Raw genomic sequence first — 17,022 nt, 5'->3', positions numbered from 1 at the left:
TTTCTTTGTTTGATTTACTCATTATTTATGTATAGTGTTAACCATTTTATTTTGGCAGTTGCATATCTCCTTTTAGATCACTTCATCTCCTACTTTTGATTATTTTCCCTGATGGTTTTTATTGTCATTTGTCCCGCCCTGATTCATTTCACCTGTGCTTTATTGGTCCTGATTCACCCAACCTCACCTCTTGCTCACCTGTCCTCACTTCCCCAATAATTCATCATTCACTACATTTACCAGCAGTTCCATTGGTTCATGCCAGTTTGACTTTTCCCCTTATGTCTATAGTGTTACAGCCCTTCTTCCTTGTTTGGTTTTTGTTATTTGTTTTGGATTGACCTGCTGAATCTTCAGCTTCAGTTTAATTTAATTATGATTTATCTTCGGGAAAAATAAATGTCATTACAATTCATGCGAACCCATTCAATAGAATGTCAGTTGCCTGGCTGACTGACTGACAGTGCCCTTCCTCTCATAGCATTATTTTAAGATAGCTATTTATAAGCAGCTCTCAAAACCCATTGCAGCAGACAGGCAAAGTTAGCGGCCATCTGTTGAACATGGTGGAGCATTTAGGAGAGTCAATATTGGTACTTGATAGACTGATCGCCAGGTGGTCAGAAACAAGAGTGAAGAACTGAACTTGTAAATGTATTAAAAAAATCCATTTTAAGATAAAATATTCAACCCCATTGCGTAACCCTGAATTTCCATAACCATGGAAAAGAAATGATTTCATTTGGAAAAATGGGTCAAGGAGCATACGTTCACATTGGAAAAATGCACAAAAATGAGATCCACACATTTTAGAGAAGATCTAAATGTGACTGGTATATTACACAAGGTCCTCTTTGAGACACCAGTAGGATTAAACATCCTCAGGATTGCAGGTGGCATAGATGTAAGGTAACACAAAAGACAGTTTCATGCCTGTGAAAATGTTGTGTGATTAACGCTGCATTCACACTGCAGGTGTTTTTTACAATATGTACCGCTTGTCAACTATGCAAAAACCATTTGAAAAATGTAACTATGCATGTATGTGTATATTCATATACTGTATATAAATAATAGCATGTGCCTGTACTGAACAGTCCAATAAATATCCCTTTTACTAATATTATTTGGTAATTTTATTCCCTTTTAATGTTGATCAGTCAAAATTCCATGTTTTGATATTGCTAATGGAATCCCTTTACCATAGTCTGGGTTACCTGTGCTGGATGTCAGGATCCTTCCACTATCTATATTGCAGGGGCCGTCACTGCATCCAATGTTTAGCATGACCCAAGACATTTGTAGAATCGAAGAAGAAATACAAATCGGCCAGTGTTTTCCCCCATACCAGAATGACAAGCAGCCAGACCAGACTTTTGCCCCGTGTCACTGGCACGTTTGAGCATGACCATCCTTAATCTTGTAAAGCTGCAGGCAACAAAACATTTCTTTCCATCTTCAACCGTGGCCGATATGACTATCATGTTTTATAGCTGTTGTGGAAATCCTATGTATACTGGATAACATCATTATCTCTGGATTCATAAAATCATCCGGTCTGTTTGCAAGCCCACAGCAAACAACTTTTAAAATGTTTGTTTTCTGAATGGAGGTTGGATGAATCGGGGCTATGCTAACATTATAGCTGCTCCATCAACACAACAAGTTACAGACTGATAATTTCAGAATTTACCAGATAGTACAACTTTCCTGCTGACTTTTCCCCAACCAATCTCCTCTTACATCTGTTTTGTGGACATATAATTTGTTCCTCCATTTCTGATTCAACTTGTCAGGAGAATCTAAACACTGATAGTCACATTATTCTTTGCTTTGGTGTGACACTGTAAGAAGGCTCACAAATACATGACTATAAAACAACTTGTTTGTTCTCCTAAATAATCCGGCCAGCATGTGCAGCCCATGGCTCTCTGCAGAAAACCTCTGATAAAACACTCCAGAAAGCTTGTTTATCACCTAATAAAAAGTTTTCATTTCATGTCTGTGAAGAATGGGCACTGTTACGGCGCTTGACAGATGACTGTGTTCACTAAACCGCGCTGGCAGCTCCATCAGTCCTTACGATCACTCCACCATCCATCAGTAGTGAACAATTACATTATCATTCTACTCACCAAATAAATTACATTACCACTCATTCAGGGAGAAGCTTAGTTTGTCATCCATGACCAGGAGCTGCACTCATTCAGTTGTAGGCGTGGCATGACCACATATTCCATGTGTCTACTTGCTTGAGCAGATTACACAGGCCACAAGTCTTTACAACTCTAGTCTTCTTCTCATTAATGTCTCAAAATGGTCCAACATTTATGGATGGCTCCATCCTTTAATGATAAAATACTACTACTTTTTTTCAACCCATTCTCATCCCAACTGTCACATACAGACTTTTTGTCAGGAGCCCTTGGCGTCACTTGTCATTGCACTCGGTAGCTCTGTGTTTATAACGGGATGCTCAACAGCAGTCACTGCTTGAAACACGAGAAAGACGTGGTTAACGTTGTGAATACAAACAAAACTATTAAAACTATAATTCGCATTTGCTCTGCATATCCATCTGGGAACTCTTGGTTGGAGATCCCATCTTTTGGGAAGGGGTGGAAGTACTGGTTGCTGATTGGATAAGTCATCTGTCTAGACAGTCCAAATCAACCAATCAGATCAATGAAGAATGGTCACACGAGGCTAGTGAGAATGGGCTGGTATTTCATTTGACATGATGAATATGGCAACCTCCTGAATATTACTAAATATCATCTACAGTTCCATGTGTGGTTAGTTATTGATAACAAAGATACCCTATTACAATCAAATATAATATACATGTAGAATCCTACTGCTAGGCACCAGTGTCTCTTTTCTTTTAGAGGTTCTTTGATATGCGTCAGGAGGTCAGTGTCCAAGTTTTTCACTCTCTGGCTCAATAGTGGAGCCTGGCATCAGCAGAATAATCATAAATGTGTTATATTCGTCTGCTTCTCAGTTGATTTTCAGTTTCAGGGGTAGAGCAAAATGGATGCAATTCAATAGACCTACAACCAATCAGAGCCATGAAACGTATGTAGGTCACTCTGGCTTTGTAACGTGTGGCTGCAGCCAGCGTCACTGTGTGCATATTGAGGTTTTGCCAGATGAAAATGCAGTTGTTTGTTATCATTTTAACAGATTGTACTCATTTCTTACACAGTTCTATGTAGTTTAGGACAGCCAAGAATCTTAGGATAGCCAAGACATTTGTGTCGACAGAGGAATTCCCACAATAGTGGAGGACTATTTGACTTGATTTTTTATTTATCTCCATCACTCAACATACTGTGACAGAAAAAAAAAATCAGATAAAAACACAAAGATAAAACACAAAGAGATAAATCATTTCGGATTGATTCCGTCAAACAAAAACAAAAAAAGTATGCATTCAAGAAGGAGCAGGCAGAAGCATAGTGCTTAGATAGCCCCCTGCCACCACTTTACAATATCATAAAAAATATGCATATTTTACCAGTGTGTGGATCTACAGAACAGGTATAAAAAGCCTGACATCAGCTGGAGGTGGCACTATAATAATGTGTGTAACTCATAGTAATTGCATTTTGAAAATGTGTATACATGTGCTAAAGTTGAGAATATGCAAAGCACTTTTAAAGCATATACAAATACAGACAGACATATTGTGTTTTAGTTTATTAGACATTCTACAAACTACTTCTCTGGTAGAACAATGTAATGTCAGAAGTAAACAAAATAAACTCCAGTTTTACCTGAATTATTTCAAACACTAAGTCCAAAAGAGCAAAATTTAAGCTTCCTGAATTAGCTGGTCTAGCTAACTGCATGATACCTGTTTTTGGTCAACCTTCTGAAAGCATTTCTTTCTTCCCTGTTGTTTCCACACCTACATTTTTGGGACCGTGAATCAAGAATTTATAAAGTGTTTGGCACAGCCTTGCCAATGCTTGTGTCAGGCCAATAAACCCTGTAATTATATCACAAAAGGCAGGGTTCTTGCACACATTTTCAATGGGAGACAGGTCTGGACTGCAGGCACGCCAGTCTAGTATTTGCATTATTTTACTACAAAGACAGTTTTTTTTATGTGAAAACTGTCCCCACAACTGTTCAAAACAAAGTGTCCACAGTGCTCTTGCCTATTTAGAGTCACATTCAGGCTGTTTCAGTAACCCTATGGATCAGTGGGAATGTTGACATCACCTCAGATGATGCCATGGTATGTCTCTTTTACCCTCATTAAAGCTGAAAGCTGAGACTGCAAAACAAACAATAGAACAAGTTGTGCCAGTATGCCAAGTCCCACAGTGAGCACACCGACCTTTCAGCGTCCATCACATCTCACTGCTTCTGTAGCCAGCACCACACCCTATCATTCATCTGCTTTAGCCTGGCTGTGTTTACATGTTAACATGGGAAGTCCATATGTGACATTTATGATGCTGTTGTATATTTTAAATCCCCAAACCTTTGTAAAATGATATCTAGCATAGTATAGTTGGCTTTATAGAACTCAAGACAACTAACATTACTGTGGCCAAGTAGATTGATAGCAACCACTGTTCATGGCCCTCTTTTATTTCTTCTATAAATGGTTGTACTCTTTAAAGTACAAAATATACGTCAAGAACAGGCGTTTTTGATTATTCCTCAAATTTCCCACCTTCATTGGAAGGTGTTGCAGGCATCAAATTCAAAATGAGTGAATCTTTGCAAAAAAACAATAAAGTTTATCAGTTTGAACATTACATTTCTTGCCTTTGTAGTGTATTCAATGGATATAGGTTGAAAAGGATTTGTAAATCATTGTATTCTGTTTTTATATAAGTTTGACACAATGTCCCAACTTCATTTGAATTGGGGTTTGTAAAAGGAACAAAACTGCTTAAAAAATGAACGGGGTAAACAGTGATGATCGCAATGTATAATTACCTTGGAATTGAAATAGACAATAAACTGAACTTCAAGGACTGTGTCACTGTGAAAATCAAGAAATAATAGCAAAGAATACACTTTTACGCAAGCTGAATCATTTTAATGTAAACTGTCAGAGTGCTCTGTCTTGCGGCTGTATGCTTGGCAACATGCGCAAACAGGACCAAGCACTAGTCTGTACTCCAAACTAATCCTCCAAAAACTGGAATTTTTTAACAAGACAGTACCCATCCTCTTCACTCCAAATTCAACTGCAGCCATAACCTGACCTGGGGTAAAAGACTCCTACAAAATAAAATCAAAACAAGCCGATACAAGAATTATTTTATCCCCCAAGCCATCAGCCTGTATAACTCATCAGCCTGTAGCACTTTTGCACTCTATTGCTTTTTATGAGATCAGGTGTGTTTTATTATGACTATGCTGTTGTATTTTGTGTTTGTGATTTACTGTGTCTGGAGCACTGGACTAAATTAATTTCTCGGGTATGGGATAATAAAGTAGTCTGGAGTCTTGTTGTGTAGCACAGTCATTGTGCGTCAAATTCAAATGAACATTTGTCCATGTATAAACATTATATTAATTTTAACTCTGTCTTTCAAGTTTGCATTTTAGCTTGAAGTGAACTGATTCTGAATGGGAAAAATACACAATCTACTGAATAGCACAAAGAAATGCAGGGATGAAGCAAACTGAGCTATCCAAGATGCTGGTGTGCATCTCCTATAGGCAGAAGTCAGATATCTGTTTTATCTGTTGTTTTAATTTCACAATTTCACATCAAGCCAGGGAACATCAGTTGAAAATTCACCTTTTGTCTAGCACAATGCATTCAGCACAGGGAGCACTTTTTACTCTCTCATCTATCGAGTTTCTCCCTAAACTTCCTTCATGGTAGGATTGATGCCCAGCTTTCTGTAGAAAGTAGTGTTGCTTCAATGTCTCTAAAATGCCTCTATATGGATTTTAATGTCAAATCGAAATGACAATCCCCCTTCCCTTTTCCTGCACTAAACTGCTTATGACATCACTCTCATCTGAGGTGAGTTTACTAAGTTGTGATTTGGATTCCCCCTTGTATTTACCCTTACTACCTCATACGTGAAAAGTAATAATTGGTTGTTGTTGTAAAATATGATATAGTTTGAGAAAAATGAGAATCAATCCCAATCAACGGGTCTCTCTTTCCCCTCTTCTCTTTGCTCACTTCATCTCTGATTCCTTTCCTTGCCTCCTCTCCTCAAATCCTAGTCCCTTCAATCTGAGATGTGAGTGGAGAAGGAGAGGAGTTGAGAGAACAAACATTTAACAACATATTACATTATATTACATTACCCGCAGTTTGTTCTTAAATTTGGCTGGCATTCCATTGTACCAAGCATAATCAAAATGATACTGTATCACAGATGACACAAGAAGTTTCTTATCTTAACTTAAAATACCGGTGGCTGATTGGATAAACCATCTGTTCGGCAAAATCAACCAATCACATCAATGAAGCGTATGACATACAAACAAAGCGTCGAGGCAAAGCTCAGAAAGTAGACAACATGTCGGTGAAGGATATTTGCCGTTTGTGTAACATCAATTTACGGATAAAAGATGCAATTTCAGGTGCGATGTCCATATTCTAAAAGAAGGATCCAAGAGAAAAAAGTGTTTTCAAGCGGTTAAAAGAATTAGGGCTACTGCTATCTGAAAATATGTCTAGATTAGGCCGGATTTGCATGTGTTGCGTCACACTTAAACCCACCTCAAAACCAATGCTGATTGGACGATCGCTTGGCAACCGGCTCCAAATTTTCTCTGTGCCACATTACCAGACTGATCTGTGAGTTAAATACAATGGAGCTTGCGAAATCAGGATGGTCTCACAAGGCTGGTTTGCTGACACACTAACATAGTATTTGAGCAGATTCACAGGGGCATGACTGATGCAATATTGTTCCTAAAGCAGAATAAGGATGTTAATCCTGTTTGAAGATGTTAAAAACAAATATATTGAAAGTCTCTTATAATGCAGCTGAAATTGTATATCAGAGATGTGTCTCATATTTAGAAACAATATTGCATCAGTCACTCTCCTGTGAATCAGCTGAAATGTTATCGAGGTGTGCCGGCAAACTCAAGTTCCTGTTTTTCACAAGAAAGCTTTTTGACTTTGACACTCAATTGACTAACGTCTAGTTTTAAAAAGCGGCATCGAATCTCCATTCTTTATTCCACGAAAACCCTGCTGGACAAGATCCTTTGATCGTTGATTTGAACTTGGGGCTAACAGTCCAAAAAATAAACCGGTGAATGAACTTTACCTTATAATATAGAGTATACGACATCAGAGATAAAGAGAGGGAGGGAGAGATTAGGAAAGGAAGAGGGAGAGGAGGAGTTGGAGAAAGTAGGAGATGTTGTGTGTGTGCTTCTATGTATCATTCATAGTTTTATTTTAGCGGAAAAATGTACTTTGTCTAAGTTGTACTAGTCGCCACAAGTTAGTTAGTTGCTCTAGTCTCTAGACTACCTATTATGGATTAATGTATTAGTCCTGGCTTATTCATAACGGAATTACCTTTTTGTATTAGGGGTGTGAACTGATGGGAAGAGATAAGAAGAATTTGTAGAACAGGGCCTTGGGCTGTTCTAACTGACAGTGACTGAGAAAAACTACATTTACAATCAATGCCATTGGAACTCTGTTTAAATCATCTTTTTCAAGTTGAATTTTTGAGCAATGCGGGCTGTTTTTGTTTTTTTTCACCCATGACTAGTGAACGGCCCTATCGCAACCCCTTTTCATTTATTTTTAACTTTGTTGAATGTCGAAAACCTCTCTCTCTCTCCACCCACAAGTCTTGGTCCTAAAGGTTTCAATATGCTTCAAACTAGTGTTAAAAAAGGGACATGTGTACTTGTGTGTAAAATATAGTTTGATTAATTGATACGTGAATGATTATTGGACTATGGGTTTCAGAAAATGTCTGATTTTTACTTTTGATGCTGGTTAGACTTCACTTCTTGCCACTTTTACTGGCTGTCTCAACATCATTATCTCATTCCTCATCATAAATTCAAGTATCGTGTGTTGGACTCTATTCTTTCGAGACATGTCTTCCTACTGAATCATGCAGAAGCAGAGTCTGAACTGCCAAAGTCAAAGTATAGTTTTTTAAGTATAAAAATCCAAACATAAAGCACATCAGCTTTATCGATTCCATAATACATGAGACAGACACCTGTGGTCAGGATCTGAGGAACACTGATAAAGGACACCTATGCAGCCCCTTCTTGGTTTTGCCACCTTATGATTAGTGGGAGGAATCGGCTACTTTCAAAACACAAAGTAACCAAAAATTTGTAGGGTAATGGCGGGTATCGGATACACTCGCCTATGTAAAGATGAAAGTGTCAGCTAGCAGTGGCTATAAATGAGTAGCAGGAATGATTCCCACACTGCTGTCCATGGATGATACATAGTGTTTGAGTTCAGCAAGTCTTTTGCCAACCTTAGTAACTCAGTATTACCAAATAATGTTTCACATTCACACACTCACATACTCTCAATGTTCACTGTCATATGCAGTGAAGTGCTGCACTGTAGATCCAAACTGACATAAAGGAGAGCTGTGCCGCAATGCTAGCTGGGTGACATGGACAAATCACAGCAGATTACAATAAAGAAGGCTCAGAGGACCGCTTCCTGAAGTGTTCTTTGCAGGACGATACGTGTAGGAAAAAAAACAACAGAAGTATACTAATAAACATTCAACCCATTCTCATCCTAACTTGTCACATACTGCCGTTTACCTAACGCAACCCCCGCCCCCTTCACCTACAATACATCACCCTGGGAGACACAAACTGACCACGAAGAGATGCAAAATGACCACAAAGATACTGTACACAAAAAAACTAGAAAGAGAGAAAATCAACTACAACAAGACCACAAGGAGACTCACAATGACTACAAAAAGACAAATAAAGGACCAGAAAGAGACCAAAACAACTACAAAGAGACTCAGAATAACCACAAAGACACAAAAATAGATTAGAAAGAGACAAAAACATATACACAAACAACAAACACGGACAAAAAAAACTCCAAAAAAGACCAAACCATAACAAACAAGGCATATCAACTATAAAGTCTGTTTTGCTCCTATGTAGGTGAAGTGTTGTGCCTTTTGCATGTCTGTGCTGGTCTTTGCCCAGAGGCCCATTGTTTCATCATTATCCGCCCATTAGCACAATAAAGTATTTGGTATCTATGAACTCATAATGCATCTCAGTTGGATCTCAAAGATATGCACACAAATTCAATCTAAAGACATTTCATATGGAAGACATAAATGTTGTTCCTTATTTTTATATAATCCTGACTTTGACTTTGAAGATAAAGATACACACATGCATTTAAACACACATCACAGGAAAATATTGGGTAATTTATCAGTGTAATTCCTCAGTATAAGTATTGATTTCACTGTGGTTAAAACTGTAATTGTCAGTTTCCAAACAAGTAAACACAGTAATCAGCATGAGATACTAGAGATAAGCCAGTTATTGGCCAGCATGTTTGAACAGGAACATGAGTTAACAGCAAAGGAATATTACTGACTTTATCAGTTTTGAATTTATTTTCATGCCAAGTCCCTATATTACAAAGCAAGCAGGCTTTTCTTGCAAATAGACAAACGCTAAAGCATTTGACACTGGAACAAGGACTGCATCTCCTTTCTTTTTCAGGCCCACACGCGGAACTGCGTAGCCTACTGCACCTAACTCAGGTAGCTACAAAAGGAAAACATGAGTGCTATATCTCAGACCCAAAACAGATTCAGCATATCTCATAGATGAACAGTTCACCGTGTACTTCACAACACTTTGACTCAGCATTTTGCACAGCTGCAAGTGTTTGTGTGTGTGTTATAGTTTCTGTGTAATGTATTGGGAATACTCCTGATTCTCCTTCCTTCGCCCTGGTTGGTCCCCGGGCACTGCTCTGTGGCTGCCAACAGCTCCTTCATAGTTACAGGAGGGTGGGGCAAATGCAGAGGATGAGTTTATAACTTGCATGCAGTTGAAGCAGCCTGGCAGCAGCAAATTAAGAAGTAAACCAAAGGGGAAACAAAACAGTGCTGCTGTAGACATCTCTTCATTGCGGACTTTTAACTTTAGAATATTTTGTACTTCAGCATTGCACCACAATCATGACACAAACATTTTAGACTTTTATAACTTCCTCAATCAAGGTGATCCTTCTTCTTTAAGACTGAATGACAAATCTATATGTAAAGGCGTTACTATATACAAACTACTGTAGGACTGAAGTCATTGCATTATTTTCATCTTAGTAATTCATGTAGCCTATATAAGTTTTGCGAAGTTTGTTTGGCCACGGTCTAAAAACTCACCACTAGATGTCACTAAATCCTACAAACTTAATGCCGTTGAACAACACAGGTGTTAATCATTGTCATTTATTCTGGCTGATTAGACCTCTGCTTGGGTTGAAAGTGGGCGGAGCTTTAATGGTAATTTATCATCATTGACCAATAAGCTACATTTACCATATACCCCATCATGTAAAAAGTGCACTATACAGTATAAACTGTGTTCACCATTTTGTAGTAGTGTTCAAATTCTCGGTGGTTAATTCTCGATATAGTCGACTATAAAATACCCACAATGCACAATGTACCCTTCATTTTACTTCACCACAATGCAGTGTGGTTGTGTTTTTCTGGAGGAGAATAACAAGTGTACTGTTCGAAATTTCCCCTATATAGTTCACTATTTAATAAACACTATAAAGGGAATAGTAAGTGAGTGAATTAGGGAACAATTTCGAACACAGCTAAACTCCTAATGGTGCATTCCATTTACCTCAGATGTCGGAAGTCGGAGCTGGGAATGACGACACACCTGAGTTATCAGCGTTTCAGTTACAAAGTCGGAAAAAACAGCGGCTGAAACTACCAGGCTATGGTTAGCCGTTGTAAGCACGATCTGCTTTATAGTTTGCATGTACACATGAAAATTGCAGATTACACTATGACAGCATTTCCATATATATATTTACACGTAATATTATGTATACGGCTGACTTATTATGACAACAAATAGTAAAAGGTGTTAATAAAAGGATTATTACAGAAGCTTCTTTACAGTTTACAATCAGGGCAGCCATCGTTAGATGTCAACTCGGGGGTTGTGAGGATCGTCCGACTTTCCGAGTTGGAAATCCGGACTCGGGGGACGTTCCAGTTGAGAGTTGCGACTGGGAGCTCGGAAATCCCAATTTCCTAGGACAACTGAAATGCACCATAAGAAGAGGGCCAATCAGCCAGGTTAACTGAAAACCCCTGTGTGTGTGTGTGTGTGTGTGTGTGTGTGTGTGTGTGTGTGTGTGTGTGTGTGTGTGTGTGTGTGTGTTTGTGTGTGTGTGTGTGTGTGTGTGTGTGTGTTTGTTAGGTAAAGAGGTTGAGCCTTTAAAGAAAATTAACAGAAGGGGTGAGACGGACGGAGGCTGGCAGGGGTATTTTTGAGAAAGAGAGGCTTAGCAAACTGGCGAGGCGGGTAGGCAGAAAGGTTTTCCTGTAGGCAGAAACAGACGTGAGCCTTTAGGGCGGGCAGGGAGGCATATAAACTGACAGACTGGTAGAACAGGCATGCAAACTATAGTTACTAAGCTTGAAGGGTGACAAATGGCACAACAATCTGGTGGAGACCGGCCGTTGGGGCCGACTTCTTGTAGGGAAGAGGAGATGGCTTGTTGGCAGACAGGTGTGCTGAATTCAGATGATGGGCAGGTAGGTACACAGTGAGAGGGAGGGAGAGATAGAGGATAGGGGGATGGGAACGGGCAAATAGACAAAACCGCAAGCACACCTCACGCAAACAAAGAGTGGAAAATAACAACCACCCATACTCAATGGGCAGGCATCCCAAAGGAAGTCATGACAGCTGCCTACCCTGACATATACCTTTTCCGACATGACTCATCTTTGCTTTATCCACTTAAGAAAACATAGATTTCAGAGTTTCATTCAGTTTCTTCTTCTGTCTCATTTCAGCTTCTGTTGACCTAGCTCTGCAAGATGTTCAGGCACTTTCCACAATTGTCTGCAATCAAACCTTATGCATCATGTTTAGCTTTAGCTTTAGTTGCACACATGCAGATATTAACCGTTTTACGCAGATTTAAATTCCTTGAGCTCGAGAGGAATTGCTTGAGTGTTTTTTCTCTGCTCACAGTGCACATCATACAATCGAGTGAGAGGCAGCTTCCACTTGCATGTGGAGTGCTTTCTACGCTTGCGGGGAAAGTTTTTGACACTGTGGGGGCGGAGTCGATGGACAGCTCACAGGGAGCCCGAAGTTACCAGGTTGCAGCTTCACTTTTAGAATACTGTTAGCAGGACGAGAGTCAACAGACGGTAATGCTGTCCATGGAACACTTTTAATATTTGCTATTCATACATTTTCAAGTAGACTGTAGCTGTCAAAAACGACTTGGTAGCTATGTTTCGTTAGCTACCTACTGTATAAAACCTATCCATCTTTTTTGCTTACCCAGTTGCCATCCTGGATTTATTATCTAATAAAGCTTGTATAACATCAACCTCAATTAATGCACAGTCAAGCTAAAAACACCTTTTTTTTCAGGACATCCTGGGCTAAAAAGATTACTATCCTAGTACATTAAAACCATACAGCCTTTTAATATACGCAAGGCCTGCAATGGTTCATTATAATGGAAGGAAAGATGGTATGAATATGCACTTAGGCAAACTGTAGTCTACGCACTAGGAAATTTAAGCCATAGCCCTATACAGCACATTTTATCATCTCATTCAAAATTAAAAAATAGATTACTCCAATCCTTACTCCAATCCTTACTCCAATCCTTCAAGAACCCTTTCTTTTCTTTCTGTCAAATAGAAACTTGAAAAAGAATATCCAACATGGCCAACAGTATCCATCTGTAGCCTCTGTGTGTACAGAGATGATGTGTGAAATAGACTGTAAAAATTACAATCTATAGGCTATATATTTTTTTTCTGCGGAATGCCAATTCTATTAATCTATTGTAAAATAATAATAGAATAGACTAATATGACATAGTTAGTTAGTTCATTCATTTATTGTCAGTGACTGATTCTTCTTAAATGGTTGGAGTTATCTCTTGGTTTTTATTTTTTTATTTTAAATAAGATGATAAAAGGTGCTGTAGGCCTATGGCTCAAATTCCCTAGTGTGTAGACTACAGTTTGCCTTAGTGTTCATGAATGGCGCTATATCACGTATAGCATTTGGACTATTTCTTCATTCATTAATGTAGCATACTACTGTCCATTATAATGAACCATAGTAGGCCCATAGTTAAAGGCTGTATGGTATAAATGTACTAGGATAGTAATCCTTTTAGCCCAGGATGTCCTGAAAAACATGGTGTTTTTAGCTTGACTGTGCATTACAGGGTTGGTGTTATACAAGCTATATCAGATAATAAATCCAAGATGGAAACTGAGTCAGCAAAAAAGATGGATATGTTTTATAAGTAGCTATTGAAACGTAGCTATCAAGCAGTTTTTGGCAGCTACAGTCTACTTGAAAAGTTATGCCGATGTATGAAAAGCAAATATTATAAATGCTCAACGGACAACATTACCATTCGTTGTCTCTTATCTTGCCATCGGTATCCTATACATGAGACTCCAACCTGTCAACTCTAGGCTTCCTGAGAGCTGTCAATTAAAGTCCAGTGGCTCCGCCCCCAAAGTGTCAAAAACTTTCCCTGCAAAGCACTCCACGGGCAACTGGAAGCTGCCACTCATGCAAGTGCATAATGTGAATGCAGAAATGACCCTCTACGAGTGAAGCTCCCTCTCCTGTGAGCAAGAGCAGATCCTGTTGAGCTCCAGGGATTTAGATCTACATGTGAAATCTGCACATGTGAAATAACATACATCACTCATGAGGCATTTTTTGTGCTCTGGATTAATGACCCAATTTTAACTTCATAGATTGGATGCTGCCTTTTGCTTGGGCTTGAGCAGTCACAGGATTTGAGACACAGTTACTGACATCCCCCCATGTAGCAGGTCCATGAGTACGAGTAAATGACATCTACTGGCAGATGTTCTAGCACTCCAAATGGGTCACACAGAAACATCTTGCAAGCCTGGAGCTGAAGAACAGTTTGGTGTTTAGCACTGGTGTTTAGCATGAAGCTGGTTCTCCTCTCTGTGCATTCAGGTACTGTAAAGCAAATTTAGCTTGCAGTCCTTCTGTCAACTCATGTTCCTTAACCCAGGTCTTTACCTCTGAATGAAGGACACTTATCAATGTCATTGTCGCTAGAGACACTTAAGGCAGTGAGAGGTCTCAATGAAATGTCAAATTTGGTCAGCAGTTCTGTTTTCAAGTCTTTGTAACAGTGACTGATATTATATCCAAATGATGGCACAGAGGTGCAGGCGTATTCTGCGTCCAGTGCAGGCGTTGTCGGGTCCAGTGTGGGACTTCAGTCATCATACTTGGGGTCGGCTGCGGTGCAGTAGGTTGAAGAGGGACCCTTAGGCTGTGGAGCTCTTCAAGCAGGCTGTCTCTTTTCTGTTGTGTCATCACAGAAAGACGTGTTCACAGGAATTTGGTGCACACGCACTGACGAGCACTTGATGGGAGGGAGAGGAGTTGCTTGGTGGTAGAGGGGGAGGGGCATGAGAGTAGTAAACATTCAAAATTTGACTGAGTCAACTTGATCTGCCAGACTTGCAGACTGCAGCTTTAAAGTTAATAACTTTGTTTTGCCCCTAAAATGGATATGGACTACTATTACTCAGGTTAACAGAAACATATCGCTAACATTATTAGGCATTCAATAATAACAAAGTGTATAATTACACTTGGTCTCCAACTAATGACATCTTTTAATCTCCTGTAAATTAACACATCCCTCTAGCCTTTTAAACTCAGTGTATTAGTAACCTAATAAGCCTGTTAACAATATACCTGTAACCTGCCTGAATAGTTAATAATTAATGTTGTCTTTCTCTCGGTTTAACGTTAGCCAGCCATGGTGGTAGCAGAACATGGGTGATTAAGTTACGTGACCAGCACTCTAGCCTCTGACGGAACAAGTGTGAAAAACAAGCAAACACTCACTCATCAAATATTAAGCCAACGCAAATCTAATCAAGTTAACCCCCCGTTAGCAAGCTAATGTTAGATAACTGATGCTAAGCTAAACATGGTATTTAACCATCAAGTGCTAATATTCACTTTTGCTTTACCAAGTAACTAACCTGTCCAGCGATGTTTTCAAATGCCTGATATGTAGTTTGAGATGGATCAACGTCCGTCACAGGCCCAGGGGTCGAGAATGTCAGAGGCCCCCAGCCTTTACCTGCAAAATATCACTCGAAAAGACACACAGACCACTAAGAGATGCAAAAAAACATGAAGAGACACATTATGAACTTAAAAAACAAAACAAAACCACAAAAAGATGCATAACAAAGAGACAGAGATGTGTAGTGACTAAGAGAAAAACAAAAACAAATAGGCTAAAGCACTTTAAAGTCTATGTCTTGTTCCTGTGTAGAAAAGATGGTGGGGCCTTTTGCGTGTCTGTGCCCAGGGACCCATTGTCTCATAATCCACCCTCGGATCCAGCAACCTTTATTTTGATACTGCAGACGTTGCATTTAGCAATTATTTTAGTGTATATTTTGTTTGGCCGTTGTGTGAAGTTATTTTAGCCAAAGGATATGACAAACGGCACAGCAGCTGCAGGTGTGCTTGCCGTGTTGTTGTTGCCTTAATAGAATAAGCCTGGTTCCTGCCATTCCCTCTGCTTAGAGCTCAGCCCAACTGCCTTGGGACGTGAGTTGTCTTTTTGAAACAAACTTCTGCCACCAAATGTCATAATTCTACCTTGACACTCTCAAAAAGGAACACAGGCGAAGTAATCAGTATGGAGGAAATATACTGTGTCGGCAACAAAAAATGCAGATTTGTGCACAATATATATAGTTTGTGTACAAAATCATGACCGAAGAACGAGGTTGCGGGTACAAGCGGCCGAAATGGGTTTTCTCTGGAGGGTGGCTGGAGTCTCCCTTAGAGATAGGGTGAGAAGTTCAGCATCCGTGAGGAACTCGGAGTAGAGCCGCTGATCCTTTGTGTTGAAAGGAGCCAGTTGAGGTGGTTCGGGCATCTAGTAAGGATGCCCCCTGGGCGCCTCCCTAGGGAGATGTTCCAGGTACGTCCAGCTGGGAGGAGGCCTCGGGGAAGACCCAGGACCAGGTAGAGAGATTATATCTCCACACTGGCCTGGGAACGCCTCGGGATCCCCCAGTTAGAGCTGGTGAATGTAAGGGAAGTTTGGGGTCCCCTGCTAAAGCTGCTGCCCCCCCGACCCGATCCCGGATAAGCGGTTGAAGATGAGATGAGATGAGATAATGTACAAAAGAAAAAAGTACAACTTCTTCATTGCTCACGTGCAAATCATTTCATGTTACTTTTCCTGTAACCCAACTGAGACAAGTTCAGTAAAATAATCTGAAGATCCTCCCAACAGGATAATCGATCACAAATCGGAAATAAATGCAACTCTCTCCTCACCAGAGGATTCAGGTATTCATCAAATGAACAAAAATCATTGGATAATCTTTGAAAATGTCTTTCCCAAACAATAAACGTCCCGAAAATCACGTGACCATCACCTCATCTGATGCACTATGATTAGGATAGTATTTAACAGCTGATCAGGATTAACGTCTGTTTGAAGCCCGGATATAGATAGAGGTCAGGGGACAAACGTCAATTAAATAGGCCCACAAACCTACACTGTGGATGGATATTGACGGTGAATGTGCAGCACACTGGACTCACTGGAGCGTTATATTACGTCACAATTGTATTATGATCGGTTCATTTTATACTTCTTCTGTCTGTTTTAAACTGGCCCTAAAAGTACATGTAAGTGGCAGAGAGACATGGTTCATAATGACATGTTTTTGTTTGTTTTTTAATTGTGTGTGCTTAAACTGCACA

The sequence above is a fragment of the Echiichthys vipera genome (assembly GCF_963691815.1).
Source record: "Echiichthys vipera genome assembly, chromosome: 13".
NCBI classification, from domain to species: Eukaryota; Metazoa; Chordata; class Actinopteri; order Perciformes; family Trachinidae; genus Echiichthys; species Echiichthys vipera.
Note: the sequence above shows the minus strand (reverse complement) of the source record.